Source organism: Diabrotica virgifera, chromosome 7 (genome assembly GCF_917563875.1).
Source record: "Diabrotica virgifera virgifera chromosome 7, PGI_DIABVI_V3a".
Classification (NCBI taxonomy): domain Eukaryota; kingdom Metazoa; phylum Arthropoda; class Insecta; order Coleoptera; family Chrysomelidae; genus Diabrotica; species Diabrotica virgifera.
This window is the reverse complement of record NC_065449.1, coordinates 21,504,034-21,521,427: the sequence shown is the minus strand read 5'-3', so window position 1 is coordinate 21,521,427 and position 17,394 is coordinate 21,504,034.

Genomic DNA, 17,394 nt, shown 5'->3' with positions numbered 1-17,394 from the left:
GATCGCTGTTATGTAATTCCTCAAGTTCTTTTTTTATAACAATCTTATCGACATCCGGATCAATCGTTACACAAAAAATTCGTGTTCTACGGGTCAAAATATATAAAAAAACTTGGGTAAGTTCATCTGAATAAAGGAGGCCGTTATACTCCCCCTGGCGACAGGACTAAACATTAAATTATAAAATTTTAAAAAACTCTAACAAGAAGTAAAACCACTTCTATGTAAATTGGTATATTTATTAAAACTTAAAAAATCCCAATGGATTTAATAAATATACCAATTTACATAGAAGTGGTTTTACTTCTTGTTAGAGTTTTTTAACTATATGGTATACAGCCAACCTAGGGAACTTCCCTTTTAGTTTATAAAATTTTAATAAATGTCAAGTATGTATTTGTTGGAAATTTTTTGTTAAGTACGATAGAGACAACTATCTGAATTTAGTCCATTCTTTCACGGTTTTTGCTCTAAATTTTAAAGAACCGCTTGGATTGACATGAAATTGGGCATACGTATAGCTTACATGTCAAAGAAAAAAAGTGATATTGTGCCGATGTGTGCTTTTGCCCTGGGGGTGACTTTAACCCCCTCTTGGGGGTGAAAAAATATATGTCCAAAATAAGTCCGGAAATGGGTAAACTGACTAATTTTAAGTAACTTTTGTTTTATAGAGCTTTTTCGCCAAGTCAACACTTTTCGAGTTATTTGCGAGTGAATATGTTCATTTTTCAACAAAATAACCACATTTTAGACGCTTTTTCGCAAATAACTCAAAAAGTAAGTATTTTGTCGAAAAAAACGTTCTTAGCAAAAATATAGCTTATAAAAAAGTAAAAAAAAATGGTGTACGTGTTAGGTCTCTGGATCTCGTAGAGCCGGAGTTATAGCCAATGAAAAATAGATTCATATTCACCAAAATTTCAAATAGAACATTTCGACGTGCAATATCCAAAAAAATTAAGCACTTTTTGGGGAAAACCCATTATAACCTTTTTATAGTGTTTAAAAAAAGCTTTATTTTTGTTTTTACAAAAAGTTTCTAGCATTAAAGTTAAGCAAGTTACGCTCAAAATAAAGTTGGTCCCTTTTGTTTTTTCAAAAAAAAAATCGGGAAGACCACCCTCTAATTAGCAACTTAAATGAAATTAATCGTTACCGCTCCACAAATTATTTTACTTATGTTGTGTTTATATGATCTGTAAGTTTCATCGATTCAAAGTGCTTATTTTTGAAAAAATCTGGTTTCAAAGTAAAATTTTTAAAAATTTAAATTTTGAAAAATATGCTTTTTTTCAAAATAACTTAAAAATTGTTAGAGATACCAAAAATCTCGAAAAACAAAAAAAAGTCAGATTTGCTTTTCTGAATATCATGTATTTTTTTGTTTTTCTGTTAGACAAAAATTGATTACGATTTGGTGTTTCTAAATTTGCATACATTCGTGATCAGTGACTCGTTCAACCCCTTTTAACTACAGCCCTTTCAATAATAAAGACTTTGAACCGATGAAACTTGCAGATCATATAAACAATATATACACGAGTCAAGAAACTTGTTAAGTCGTAACGATTAAGTTCATTTAAGATACTAATTAGGGGGTGACTTTCTCGATTTTTTTACCAAAACCAAAAGAGACTAACTTTATTTTGAGCGTAACTTGTTTAATTTTGATGCTAGAAATTTTTTTTATAAAACAAAAATAAAGATTTTTTTAAACACTTTAAATAAGTTCAAATGAGTTTTCCCCGAAATGTACTTCATTTTTGGTTATTTCACGTTAAATATTCCATTTGGAATTTGACGAATATGAACCTATTTTTTATTAGCTATAACTCTGCTTCTACTAGGTGTAGAGACGTGATATGTACACCATTTTTTAAAAAAATTTACAGGCTATATTTTTGCTAAGAACGTTTTTCGACAAAATACTTACTATTTGAGTTATTTGCGAAAAGCCGTCTAACAGCGTGGTTATTTTGTTAAAAAAATGAACATATTCACTGCCAAATAACTCGAAAAGTATTGACTTAATGAAAAAACTCTATAGAACAAAAGTTACTTAAAATTAGCCAGTTTATCCATTTCCTGACTTTCTTTGGACGAATATTTTTTCACCCCCAAGAGGGGGTGAAAACCACCCCCAGGGCAAAAGCACATATCGGCACAATATCACCTTTTTTCTTTGACTTGTTAGCTATGTGTATGCCAAATTTCATGTCAATCCAAGCGGTTCTTTAAAATTTAGAGATTTTGCAATATTTTGCCGTTAAAGAACGGACTAATTGATTATTTCAATTCAGATTACTTGTCAAAATCTTGAAATTAAATGTTGAAACTTCAATTTTAGCACGAGTTTTGAAGCCTCAAAAATTAATATCGAAAACTACCAACCCTTTAGAAAAATGACAGGAGACCATTATTTGTTAGTATAGCCCAAAAACCTAAAGAATTTTTGCGGGGCAACAAAAGGTGATCTTTTGAATTTGTTTAAAAAATTATTTAAATAATTTCTACCCAAAAATTTCGCCTGGCACCTTTATGCTTTGTTTAAAGCGGGCATTTTTGAACAGGAATCCAAAAAGAAACCGAATCAGAAATTTTTTACATAGGCACAACACAATTTTTCACAACTTGGACTATTTAGAAAAACTCAACTGTTTTCAGTGCTTCGTCTTCGTAATTGTGTAAACACGGTTTTTGCAGTGTAGGTACAATGTCGTGCTCTTTCGCTTGTATAAGCCACATTCCATTGATGGGCCATCAAAACACCAGCAAAATGAGGAAACGGAAGCCATAGTAATAAACTGGCACCGGCTTATCTCGCCAGCAGCGGTCCCTTTAAAAACATTCAAACATCGATATCAAATCTGGAATCAGTAGCGTGTCGTGTGATGTCCGATCATTTTATCTCAATAAACACAACAAGGTCAAAAGGTCAAAACAAATATAATTCTGCCTTTTTCTTATAATTTCAACCCGATTCCGAGACTGATGGAGATAAGATTTTTTGTTTAATTGTGCTCACGATTTCTTTCTCTTTTCCTATCCTGTGGATTGTCTTTATAATTCAGTCAATTTGTACTCTACGAACCCCCTAGTGGGAAAGTTTTGGGATAGTTCTGATTTTCTTATAAGTAGAATAAGTAAAATAATTAAATAATAAGTAATAAAAATAAATAAGTAAATTCTTTATTTAGAATATTCTTATAAGTAAAATAATAAATACAGGAAGAATTCCAGAAGAATGGAGAACCACTCAAATGATAGCGTTATTTAAGAAAGGTGATAGGGCAGACCCCAGTAACTATAGAGGGATAAATTTACTGAGCACTATACTGAAACTCACAACAAAAATACTTATGGAGAAAATAATGGCGTGCATAAATATATGGGATGATCAACAAGGATTTAGAAGTGGAAGATCATGTAACGATGCAGTTTTTGTGATAAGGCAAATAGCGGAGAAATCATTAGAATATAAGAAACCAGCCTTTTCTGTTTCATAGACCTAGAGAAAGCGTTTGATAGAACCCAATTAAAAGATGTGATACACCTACTATATGACAAAAATTTACCACTGGATATAATAAAACTGATAGAAAACATATATGTAAGAAATAAAATAGAAATGAAAGTCAATGGAATAATAACAGAACCCATAGAAACAAACACAGGAATCAGGCAAGGAGATTCACTAAGCCCTCTACTGTTTAACATAATCTTGGATGCAATAATAAAACAAGTGAAGAAAAAAAGAGGGTACAAAATGGGCAATAGAGAGATAAAAAAACTCTGTTACGCTGATGACACCGTGTTAGTAGCAGAGTGCGAAGACGACCTACAAAGATTATTGCACGAGTTCAACATTAACGCAAAAGAAATGAATATGAAAATATCAGCCCAAAAAAACAAAACGCTTAGTAATTGCCAAAGAACCAATAAGATGCAAATTGGAGTTAGACAATCAAATTATACAACAAGTAATGACTTTCAAATATCTGGGAATTAATCTATCAGCCGACAACAATATCGAAGAAGAGGTAAAAGACCAAATAATTAAAGCCAGTAGAACGGCCGGATGCCTAAACGACACAATTTGGAAAAACAAATACCTAAGATTGGAAACAAAGGCCCGAATATATAAGTCAGTTATTAGGCCAGTTATGACTTACACGGCCGAAACAAGACCAGATACAAGCAAAACACGAAGACACCTGGAAACCAACGAAATGAAGATCTTAAGAAGAATTGCTGGAAAAGGACTACAGGATAGGGTAAGAAGTGAGGAAATCAGACGCATATGTGGGGTAGACAATATAAATACCTGGGTAAAGAACAGAAAAGAAGAGTGGAATGACCACATAAGCAGGATGTCTGAATCAAGGATAGTAAGAATAGCCAGGGACAAGTCACCGTTAGGCAGGAGAAGTATAGGACGCCCAAGGAAAAGATGGAATGACAACTTAGGGGCAGAATGAGAGGCAGCGTTGAAGAAAAACAGGCAGTACTGCTAATATTACAGAAGAAGAAGAAGAAGAAGAAGAAGAAGAAGAAGAAGAAGAAGAAGAAGCATCCATTTTGTCTTTTTGAAGTTGATGCTCAGACCGTATTCATCACTAGCTGAATTAACCCTTTCCATTGCCTGTTGTAATTCATCTATGCTACAGGTAAGGATTACTGTGTCATCAGCATATCTTATATTGTTCGTTAATCACCGTTTATTGGAGAGCACTTGGAGTGTGGAGTGAATCTAAAATGGACAATAAACCCTTGATAATTTTTAAGAAGCCAACAGGGATATTGCGTAGTCAACGTCGTAATTTTTTCTGATGTGAGACGGGTGCCTGTTATTTTGGGAAGTATTTTTAAAACTACATGTCTTTTATGCACAAAACACTGAGCACCGTTGTCATTTATATATTTACAATGTTGGCAAATTATTTAGAGTTGAGTTAAACTTCTACTGGTAAATTAAAAATAATTTTAATAGTTTTATGTTTCATACTCAGGTGCACTTTATTTATTGTATTATGTCTATTAGATTCATTGACTCAATCCCCTTTTACAATTTAAAAGCGATCTGCCCGCTCCGGGTCAAAATCGACAAATTTGATCCGCACACCATCAACAGCACCACCAGCGAAAGCATCACAGCAGCACAGACATTGACCCCGAAATCAATTATTATCCCAGAGAACGGCCTATAAAACGCCGATTTTTTATTTATATATTTATAACGAACGCTTAAAATGAGGTCAAATTCTTCCTCGGAAGTCGAAGGCTATTATGTTCGCCGGTTATTGGGCTATTTTTAGCGTTGCATGCCTCAATTTAGCAGTGACATAATAATGTAATAAATTGCCATGCTGGAGCATTGTTTAGAAATACAGTGTTTTCAAGGTTTTTTCGGCATTATTTGTCGGTGTTAAATTATCTTTTTTTCTACTAGGCATGCAGGAACTGCTCAACTGTAAGATCATTACTTTGTTTACTTCGTTCGGTTATTATCAAATCGCTGATTATTTGCAGATTAATGACAGAAACCGTGACATAATTCAAAAAAGTAGCATTACTATACATACTAAAGATATAGGTTTAAAATTATTGTAATAAAAGTGAAAACCTACATGTAAACATCGAATCAGAAGCTGTTATAGAGAGCTTTACGTTTAAAATACATCTTAAATGTTTTATGTAAAAGAATCTACAAAAACTAATCATACAAAAAAAATATCTAGGAGGATAACAGCCACGAAACCAGCGTTTAAAAAGCAATATGTATATTGTTATAATACAACTGCGAAATTAAGATAAGTTTCATATAAAAAAGTGTACAAATTTTAGAGATTGGACAAACAATTAGAAAACCGACGAAGTGGCTCATTTCAGACACTGTTCAATTGTTTCTCTTGTGCAATTTCATCTATTGGACACTGTTATGCAGGAAGAGCATAATGGTATTATAGAGCACCGATGTACTGGTAATGCAAAATATCTCCTGTAAGACTAAAATAGCTTTGGTATCAATTTGATTTGCTCTAACTGGTTCTTTATTAGAAATATATTATACGGATTTCTAAATATATAATATTATTATGTAGAGAAGGATTACTAACAAAATAATACATACAGAGTGGCAAGAAAATAATAGGTCTGACATATACCTTATACCTTATACGGTCCATACGGACAGAACTATACGGTATCTAAAAGGGATGCGAAAGTAGCAATATAGCAAAAGCTAAAGCAGAGGCGTATACAAATCTATACTTTCAACTTGATACTAGGGAAACACAAAAAAATTAGTACCTAATGGATAAGACGAATCATGGAATGGAGAACTAGACTCTATAAAAGAAGTGGAGGACCACCACCGATTAGATGTACCGACGACATCTAATGTCAACAGAGTAATGTGAACAGAGTAAGAGAAATGGGTGAATAGCGGTCCAGTATTGACAACATTGGAAGAGACCGAGGACGCAGAACGACACGATTGGCTGAATAATCTTAGGTTCTTAGGCTTTGGAATCAGATAGGCCCTTCTCCTGTTTCTATGAATACCGATTTGTTACCGAAAGTTTGCGACCATCATGGCTATTCTTTATTGGCTATTTTTCAGATTGGCTTTCCAGATTTATGTACTTTCTCATTCTGAATGCTGAAAACATTAATTTTCTTTTTCATTACGATTATTTATACTCTTTAAATTCTCTATTATCCTGGGGACTTTTGTGCTGGGAAATTCTTGTATTTTTCTCTTTTGACGTCTATCATTTCCATAACTTCCGTATTCCACCAATATGGTTTTCTTTTTTTTTTTCTTTTTTATATTTGCCTAGGGTTTCTTGCACTGCTTCCTGTAGACATTATTTTATGTATGTAATTGTAGTATTGTTCACTACTTTCTAGTCTAATATTGTTTTTAATATTAGACTAGGGCATTTTAGACTGAACAAAAAACACCTGAATAAATCGATTTTTAAACAGGTACAGCACCTATCGACTTGCAACTTTTTGCATTATGTTCGGGATGACGTCAGGAAAAAAGGTCTACAATAGAAATATGAGTGGATATGCATATGCATTTACAGTACATAAAATGCATACAAAATTGCATAAACATGTTAAAATCAGTATATCTTTAGGGCTCGATTTTATTACTCGTGTGTTTTTGGGGTTCTTCTTCTCCTTGTAGTGCCTATCCGTTCGGATATTGGCGACCATCATGGCAATCTGTACTTTGCACACTGCTGCTCTGAAAATATTTGTAGTGGTTGTGTTGAACCACGTACGTAGATTTTTCAGCCAGGAAATCCTTCGCCTTCCTGGTCCTCGCTTTCACTCTACTTTTCCCTGTAAGACCAGTTACAGCAGTCATATCTTTCACTGTTCCTCATGATGTGACCGAGGTATTCGATTTTGGCTGTTTTTATTTTGATTAACAGCTCTTTTTCTTTTTGCATTCTCAGCAAAACACTCTCATTACTAATGTGGTCGGTATAAGATATCTTCAGGATTCGACGATAAAGCCACATCTCAAAAGAGGGGTTGCCAGGTTTTTGGGGTTGCCGAACATAAATACGCCGTAATAACGAATTTCCGGAGCATCTGGTAGCCAAGGTCGCGTATAAGGCACGTCATCTTCTGGAGCTTCAAGGGTTTTTGGCAGTAAATTGAGTACGAAAAGCTTGTACATATGTGAGAGTATGAATATACTCTCAGGGTTGAACTGTATGAGGATTGCTAGTTTACTGGTTCAAGTGGGAGTATAAAGGTTTTATACAGACAATATTGATATGTAGATAAAGAGTCTTACCAAGCTGTGAAGCCTTGTTGAACACTAGAGCCGGTCACACACAAGTTGACTGTTCCCGTTCTACGTGCCTCGCGTCACTCCCGAATTAACTGTTCGTGCACGACTTTTGATTGTTCGTCTCAGCCCAAAAGAAAGGCTGTACAGTCAAGAGATGAGCGGTACCCGAGTTGACCCTTCGAAAGGTCGTAGAAAAAAGAGATTGTTGAGATGTACTGTCAAGGGATGAGCGGTACCGTGTTGATTCGTCGAAAGATCGTAGAGAAAAGAAAAGAGGTTGCACCCTCGTGGCCAGTGGTACTTGTTGACCGTTAGACCGGCTGATGAGAAAGAGAAGGGTTTTTCCTTTCACTTCACTGTCCACGCCGTAGTTGTCCGTATGGTTAGGAGTGAGGGTAAGAAATAGGAGGGATGAAATGGTACTATTGAACAGGGTTGGCTTGAGACTTGTTTAAATTAAAAGTTTTAATAAGAGCTTTACCACAGTAAAAAATATAATATTTTTGACATGTGAAAATTGAACATGATGCAAACAGATTATTCGAAGGTTTTTGGGGTTGCTGAACATGAATACGCTATCAGAACCTACCTCCACAGCACGTGGTGTCTAGAGTCACTACTAAGGCATGCCATCTCGTAAAATTGATGCAAATAGACTACTCGGGGGGTTTTTTGGGTCGCTGAATACGAATACAGTATCAGAAACGACCCCGAAGCACCTGGTGCCCGGAGCGTCCATAGTAGTCACCCTTGGCACCAGTTGCTACAGGGTCGGCTCTGGTGAGGTTTTCGTGTGATTCCAAAAAGCTCCTGAGTAATATGTCTGCGTCAATTTAGTACCAAAAACCATTGAAACTCCAGATGACGTGTCTTAGAAGTAACTGGGCACCAGATGCTCATTAGGTGATGGCGTATTCATGTTCAGCGACCCCAAACCCCCCGAGTAACAAAATTTAGACCTTAATATACTGATTTTGACATGTTTATGCACTTTTAGATGCATTTTATTCACTGTAAATGCTTTCCACCCATTTTCTATTGTGGACTTTTTTTCCTGACGTCATCCCGAACACAAAGTTGTAAGTCGATAGGTGCTAAATACCTAAATGCACTGGTCTTGTAATGTAGGTCAGTACTAACCTGTCCTTCGATTACCGATACCGCTTATCGCATTTATTGAAATATAAATAATCACTAAATATGTTTGCAGCAACAACATTTTTAACACAATCAATACGTATTACATAATACACCTATAACATGAATAATAAAATAGATAAATGATTTGTTTTATTATCTCAAATTAAATGTCGTCTCATTATTCCCGCCAATAATAAATTCGTAATGAGAGCCCGACGACTCTAGTAATTTTAGTGCATCCGTCGCATAAAAGTTCTCAAAACGTTATTTATTGATTTATTTTTATTATCGCCTTCGTGGCGCCACCGGATATTTCCATAAAGGAAATAAAAGGCCAATTTGAAAAAACGAAATATGCTCAAGTGTTTTAATTCCTTTAAGTTTTAAGAGATAGTTCTTTTGCGCTTTATTCCCATGGTTTTAGTACGATATTATCAAATATATAAGAATGCATCAATATATCCACAAAAAAATACTCAAAATTTACAATGAAACAAAAGCGTTGATGTGAATATATTATAGAGTTGAAAGGAAACCGTTCTACCTCCGTTTTGGTACATAGTTTTAAAATTCGGAAAGACAGGCGAATTTTGTTGTCAAAAAGGAGACTTGTTGCTTTTCCAAAAAGGAGAAAGATATGAGGACATCAGAAAAGGACTCTGAATATGTACGTTCAGAATAGAAAACGCTGGTTACTACCTCTCGACTTGAGAGTAAACTATAAGTAAACTCTGTTTAAAGTAAGTGAAATAAAAGAGAGATGATCATAAATACATTTAATTCTAATGGTAGGGGAGCAAAGTATGCTAACTGTGCAGTCACTCGAGCGCTTTGGGGACCTATTAGGTTGTGAAGAGTAGGTCCTAAAACCAAAAAAAGTTAAGTAAAGTTTTCCATTTTAGTGGGCGCTTGCCATGTTTTAATTTAATTTTCCATTTCCAACAATCTTTTTTTCCGATTATAACGCTATCTATCCATAATTCGAAAAAATGTTTCGAATAAAAATTACTTATTTTTACGTAAGGAATCCAAATCTGCAATAAAAAATGAGGGCTCCTATTTAAGATTTTAAAGTAACCCCCCGCGCCACATCCATGGGGGGTCGTGTTTAGTACCATTCGATAGAATTTTCAAAAATATTGAATAAGAGTATTTTATAGTTTTACGATCTGATGTTCATTTCGCGAAATATCGCGGGATTCGTATTTATAATATTAAATTTACCCCCCACCCCTCTCCGTGGGAAGTCGTGTTTGGTGTCATTCGATAGATTTTTAAAAAATATTGGGCACATATTTTTTAGTTTTTCGATCTGTCATTCATTTCGCGAAATATTCGCTTTTTTCTTGTGAAACTTTGGTACTCACCCATTTCCTTACGCCCGGATCAAATCGTCAGATTTTTGAAATATACACTCTTTTGCATGTACTTAACTTACCTTATCTTAATCTGACAATTTCGAGGTTTTTTAAGGATAGATTTTTTTTTCGGGCCCCCCTTAACGAACTCCCCTGTGTTAAGAGCCAATATATGGTAGAGGTACATCTGCAGGGTACCAGGTTTCTCCCATATGCTAATCTGACGCGCTCGAGTAACTGCAAAAATCCCCGCTTGGGCTCCCCTACCATAAATCATTAATACCTAAAAATTTCGAATATGCGACGTGATCAAAGATACAAAAATAAAATCATACAGTTTATGAAAGGCGATTATAGAATAGAATAGAATAGAATAGAATAGAATTTATTTCATCAAATATACAAAATTTCTTTTGTTTTTGACAAGTCAAAAGAGTCCGTACATACCTACATTATAAAATTTTGACAAAATTTAAAAGATAAATATTATAAATTATAATGAACAGATATACAAACAGGTACTAACAAATTTAAACAATTTAACACACTATGTAAAAACGTAAAGACATGAAGCAGAGTTTAATACAAAACAGTGAAAATCTTAGAAAGGAAACAACAATACAGGGTGAGGCAAATAAAGGGCCTATTAGAAATATCTCGAAAACTAAAGGCAACAGAATCATGAAAATTGGAATAAAGGGGTTTTGAAGAATGGTCTATTAAATGAAAATATTTTCATCTCTTTGCAACTTCCGGTTATACCGGAAGTTGCTTATAACTTCGTTTTTTTTAATGGAACACCCTGTATATTTTTACATTTTTGGATTCTCTTCGATGTCTTCTTTCTTAAAATATGAGGTTTTGTAATATTATACAGGGTATTTTAAAAGATAATTAAGTTTATTTATTAATTTCGTAGCAAAATTAACATCCTGTAGAATTGAAGTAGTTTGACATCTAAAACTCTACTTACGTTCAAATGATTTCTAATATACTCTACTATTGTTAAGAATCATTAGTATAGCTAAATTTTTAATTTTAGTATACAGGGTTGGTCGAAACTCGGAATGAGTATTTTCTGAGTTTTCTTAAATGGAACACCCTGTATTTTTGTATTGTAATGAAATGATATTTTATGGTACTTTTTTATTTCTTAAGCATTAATTTGTGCTTGATTTTTAATCGCACTAACAATCTTAACTACGTAGGTATTTTGATAGCTAAACCATTATTGGTAATTTTAAGGACCAGTCTGGATTAATATGTATTTATTTCTGAAAAATTATTTGGGATTGAGTATTTTCACGGCCAACCTAATAAAATTTTACGTATTTTTTGTTGCAATTAATATTTAGCTTGAATCACCAATAACTCGCAAATTAAAGCAGTTAGGTATAGGGAATGCTTAAGAAATAAAAAAGTACCATAAAATATAAATTCATTACAATACAAAAATACAGGGTGTTCCATTTAAGAAAACTCAGAAAACTCAGATTCATTGCGAGTTTCGACCAACCCTGTATACTAAAATTAAAAATTTAGCTATACTAATGATTCTTAACAATAGTAGAGTATCTATATTAAAAATCATTTGAACGTAAGTAGAGTTTTAGATGTCAAACTACTACAATTCTACAGGGTGTGAATATTGCTACAAAATTAATAAAAAAACGTAATTATCTTTTAAAATACCCTGTATAATATTACAAAACCTTATATTTTAAGAAAGAAGACATCGAAGAGTATCTAAAAATGTAAAAATATACAGGGTGTCCCATTAAAAAAACGAAGTTATAAGCAACTTCCGGTATAACCGGAAGTTGCAAAGAGATGAAAATATTTTCATTTAATAGATCATCCTTCAAAACCCCTTTATTCCAATTTTCATGGTTCTGTTGCCTTTAGTTCTCGAGATATTTCTAATAGGCCAGTTATCTGCCTCACCCTATATATTGATCATCGCAGGTCGTGAATGAATTAATCATCAGTTATACAAGAATTAAGTGACAAAGGAATTTGAGAATTAGATTGATAGGGTTTATTAGGTATCATAAGAAATGACGATATAAATTAATATTCTTATTATACATTAAAATGGTAAAAAACATCCATGCATACAATAATACAATTACGTGGCGGTAAAATGAATCAATAAAGGCACACAAAATGCAATCAGATACAAAATATTATATCGGACTTTAACTGTTTGAGTAATTACATTACATATTCATAGAATATTACATATTAGTCCTGTCGCCAGGAGGGGTACAACGGCCTGCTTTATTCAGATGGACTTACATAAGTTTTTTTTATGTATTTTGACCCGTAGAATACGAATTTTTTGGGTAACAGTTGATCCGGATGTCGGTAAGATTGTTATAAACAAAGAACTTGAGGAATTACATAACAGCGATTTCTCGCAAAACAAAACATTTTTTTGTATTTTTTGGGCCATTCTAAGCAAAAACTGTTCCTACAAGTTATTTCGTAGGATGCATAGGTTTAGAGATAAACGCGGTTGAACTTTCAAAAAATCTAAAAATTGCAATTTTTAAACCCGAATAACTTTTGATTAAAAAATAAAATAGCAATTCTGCTTACCGCATTTGAAAGTTTAAGTCAAATTATATCTGTTCTGATTATTTGCATTGCTAAAAATTTATTTTTTTATTGTTAAACAAAGCTATAAACACATAGTGTTTCCCGTGCCTAATATATGCGTTTACATGCATGCTACGTAGAAATTGCCTCGCTTGCACTTGTACCTACTCTACCTACTCGTTCGATTTTAAATGATAGATCATTGAAAACATCACTCAAGCACTAGGTGTTTATAGCTTTGTTTAACAATAAAAAAATAAATTTTTAGCAATGCAAATAATCAAAACCGATATAATTTGACTGGAACTTTCAAATGAGGTTAGCAGATTTGCTATTTTATTTTTTGAAGGTGTAAGGAGTGGAGGCAACATCATTAATAATATATTATTTGCAGCAGTGTAGAATTGATATTTCACGTTGCAAAAGATAGGGAAGCATTTAAATAACGTATCGAAAATCTTCGTCAGTAGACACTAGAAGGCATTAGAAGACGAAGGAGTATCAGAATCGTGTTGTTTTCACATAATGCACCGAAAAATGAACCCCGAAAATATTTAAAACAGCTTGAAGCTTCTAAGCTACTTGAAGCCTGAGGACATACTAACATTCTTTTTTCTTTTAATCAGAAGTCTTTAAAAATTCTAACTGTATAGTAACTTACGTATTCAATTTCGGAGCGTCTTACATACCTGCAAAAGAAAATAAAATACATTAATCCATAAAATCTACTTTCATAAATATTGAGAGTGAAAATTGTAATAATTCAAAAAAATATATTTCTTCAATTTTTGCTGTATAAGGATATTTTAATTCAACCATTTTTGCTAATTTTTCTACGCTGCAATTTTCATCATATAGTGTTAATTAGTAAAATAAATAAAAACTGAGTAAACTGAGGGTTATTCAATAGCTTGGAACATTAAAAAAAACAAAAATTGATTGTATCTGTGTCAAAATTATTGTTGCTCTTCTGCTGTTTGTCTTTTCCATTTTCAATACAAGAAGAGTAGTTTAGGCCTTTATTTTGCTAGCAGTTTAGTATTATTCTTATTAATCTATGTTTGCCTCTGGTTTAACAAAAGAGCTTATATTATACAGACGGAGTCATTCTAAGATTTTTGGGTTTTTGTGGATCTAACTTGTGGTCGTTTTAAGAAGTTGACAGTTTTAATCATCGTTGAAGAAAACCCCTTTTCTTCATACCCCTTTTTGTAACTTAAAAGACACATATTTTTAAACTTTCCAGATCACGATTTTCTTTCTGTCATTACAGGGTATTCCAGCGCTTGGGTGTCACAAGTCTTTTATTAAATTGAAACGAAATAAGGGCGCACGATTGACTACCCCAGCTAGTTGAAATAATATTCGAAAATATGTATTACCTCAATCATCCAAGATAGGCATCGCTACACCCTCAGCCTAGCTCAGTCTCTCAGGTGTGTGTTCGTCTTGTCCTAATCTTAGAAATGAACTCTGAAAATTTAGAATGGAAGCAAACAAAACAGTATTTTTAACTAATCATGTTTATTGTTCAATAAAGATATAGTAAAAATATGACTTATTATGTGCATTAACAAATATATTCAAATTCTTGCCAAAAACTAACAATTTGGTAACTTCTTGATGTCGAATGGTACTACTGTAGACTTCTTGTAGGCCTGGGCGGATGTTCGGCCCTAGACCCCTGCAGTTGGAGATGTTGGGTGCTGCTGTCTGGATGTCATGGTCCCATTGCTGTCAGCCTTAGTGTCATCGCCGTAGATAGGCTTTTTTGAAGCTCCCAGAGGGAGGACGGTGATTTTTATCCCAAAAACCCAAGAGAATAAGTGTTGATGGAAAAATCTAATATTCGAATTGCGTGCCTCTTTAAGGAATTATTCTTCCCTTCCATTTTCAATTTGTGAGCGGGTAGGGATTAAGTGTCACTGTCGTTGAAAACGACATTTGAAATGACGACCAAGTACGTATGAAGTAGCAGGCATGTTCCGTATTAAAAGACAGTTACTTATAGAGTAAGAATATACGGGGTACGTTCAGTATGATGATTTAGATTATAGATGAAAAGATATATTAAATAGAAGATAATAAAAGAGGATAATAAAAGAGGGCGCCATTGTAACGTTACAAAATAATATGAAATGTTTTGATGAATATCTAAATAGATTATTTCCTGGTCTTTATAAAGGCAATACCTGGCCTATTCGTTGTGAAAATAAGATCCGCAAACATGTTACTTTTTGAGAAAAAAACTGAACGACATGAAATCAAACTCTCAGTTAGCAAAACCTTGTTTTTGTAAGTACCATTTTTAGTTATTCTGCTATTAATAGTCCAGGAACCGAAGCTTTTCACCTCGCAATTTTTACAGAATGTATCGATTTGCTTGAAAATTTGAGAATAAGAAGTGGATAGTCCAAGGATCAAAATCTATATGATGCCGACAGGCGCTTTTGCCATGGGGGTGGTTGCCACCCCGTCTTGGGGGTGGAAACTTTTTATTATATTTTGACTGCAAAAGTTAATAAAAACATTCATTCTAAGCTAAAAATGTTCTATACATTTTTTTGATAAAATTAATAGTTTTCGATTTATTCGCTATCGAAGGTGTTAGTTTTATATCGAAAAAATCAATGTTTTTCGATAATACTCATTTACGATTCACTCAATTTTTGCAGTAGAAAAAATTTTTTCAAACCAAGTTCTTGGGAATTAAATAACCTACAATTTCAAATTAAAACATTTTTTCGTATCTCTGATGCTAATTTTTCTATTCTGAATAAACTGGCATTTTTACCAAACTACAAAAATTCGTTATTCGCTTTTAACTCCAGTTTTTTTAAAACTAATCATTCTAATCTAGTCAAACTTCTATAATCTATTATTAATACATAAATAAAGAAGAATGAATAAGGTCAATGACTAAAAACAACCGCAAACTTACGTTATTATGCTACCAATTGGATTTCTCCTTTTTTTTTTCAAAAAAATATATTGATTTTTTAATCGTAACTTTTTTATATTTTATCCTAGAAAGTTTGGTAAAAAGAATTTTGTAGGTTTTTACAAGGTCTATAAGCCAATTAATATTAAATATTTTTAAAATCCTTAGTCGCAAAAAGAGGTGACTTTGAAAGGGTTGGTAAAGGTGGTTTTTGCATGTTATTACAAGTTATAATTGTCAATAGCTCACTCAATTTTTGCCGCAGAAAAAATTTTTGCAAACCAGGTTCTTGAGAATTAAATAAGCTACAATTTCATATCAAAACATTTTTTCGTATCTCTGATGATAATATTTCTATTCTGAAGAAAATGCCATTTTTTCCAAACTGCAAAATTTAGTTATTCGCTTTTAACTCCATTTTTTTTAAACTGTTCATTCTAAGCCGGTTAAACTTCTAGAACCTATTAATAATACATAAATAAAGAAGACCAAATAAAATCAACGACTAATTTTAATTAGGGTGGTGATTAGGAGGTTGCTTCCGATCACTTTTTCGCTGAAAAAAAAATACGGACTGACATTCTTTTCATTATAAGTCACTTAATTTTTGAGCTAGAGACTTTTTTTTATTTCTGGAGATAGAAATGTTTAAATACTTTAAATTAGTTTGAACAAGTTATCCTCGAAAAATGCATAGTTTTCCCGTCTTTTGACTTTGAAACTACAATATTTAGCATTTGACGAAGAAGAGCTAACATATACCTAATTAAGTATAGCTCGATTAATATTGGTCTTACAGAAAATAAAAAAAAACGGTTTTGTTTTTTTAAAGGTACATTTTTGTTAGGTAAAGTTGTTTTGATAAAACAAAAACTTTTGAAGTTATTAGCAGAAAATTTATTGAAAACATTGATTTTTTCTATACAAAACTAACACTTTCGATAGCGAATAAATCGAAAACTATTAATTTTATCAAAAAAATGTATGGAACGTTTCTTGCTTAGAATAAATGTTTTTACCAACTTTTGCGGTCAAAATATAATAAAAAATTTCCACCCCCGCGATGGGGTGGCAACCACCCTCATTGTAAAAGCGCCTTTCAGCATCATATAGATTTTGATCCTTGGACTATCCACTACTTATTTTCAAATTTTCAAGCAAATCGATCCATTCTGTAAAAATTGCGAGGTTTTGTCCTACTTTGACCTTAATAATTTTGACTATAAAGGATTATTTGTTTAACGATCCACAACTAGCAATTATTGTACACACTATTAAACTCATTATTTATTATATCAAAACGAGTTACACATATATATCAGAGGCATCGAGATATTTCCTCCAACCTTGTTTAGAATTCGCTCCAAACTTTCCTCGTCAAACAGTTAACTCGTTTACGCGATCCACCCGGTTTAATAAAGTTTTTTTTCCACTATTGTGGACGTATTTTGAATTTCGGAAGGAGGGTTTTTCTTACTGGAAAATCAGATAAATTGGGTCGTGGAAACCTTTTCTACGTGATAAAGAAATTTTAT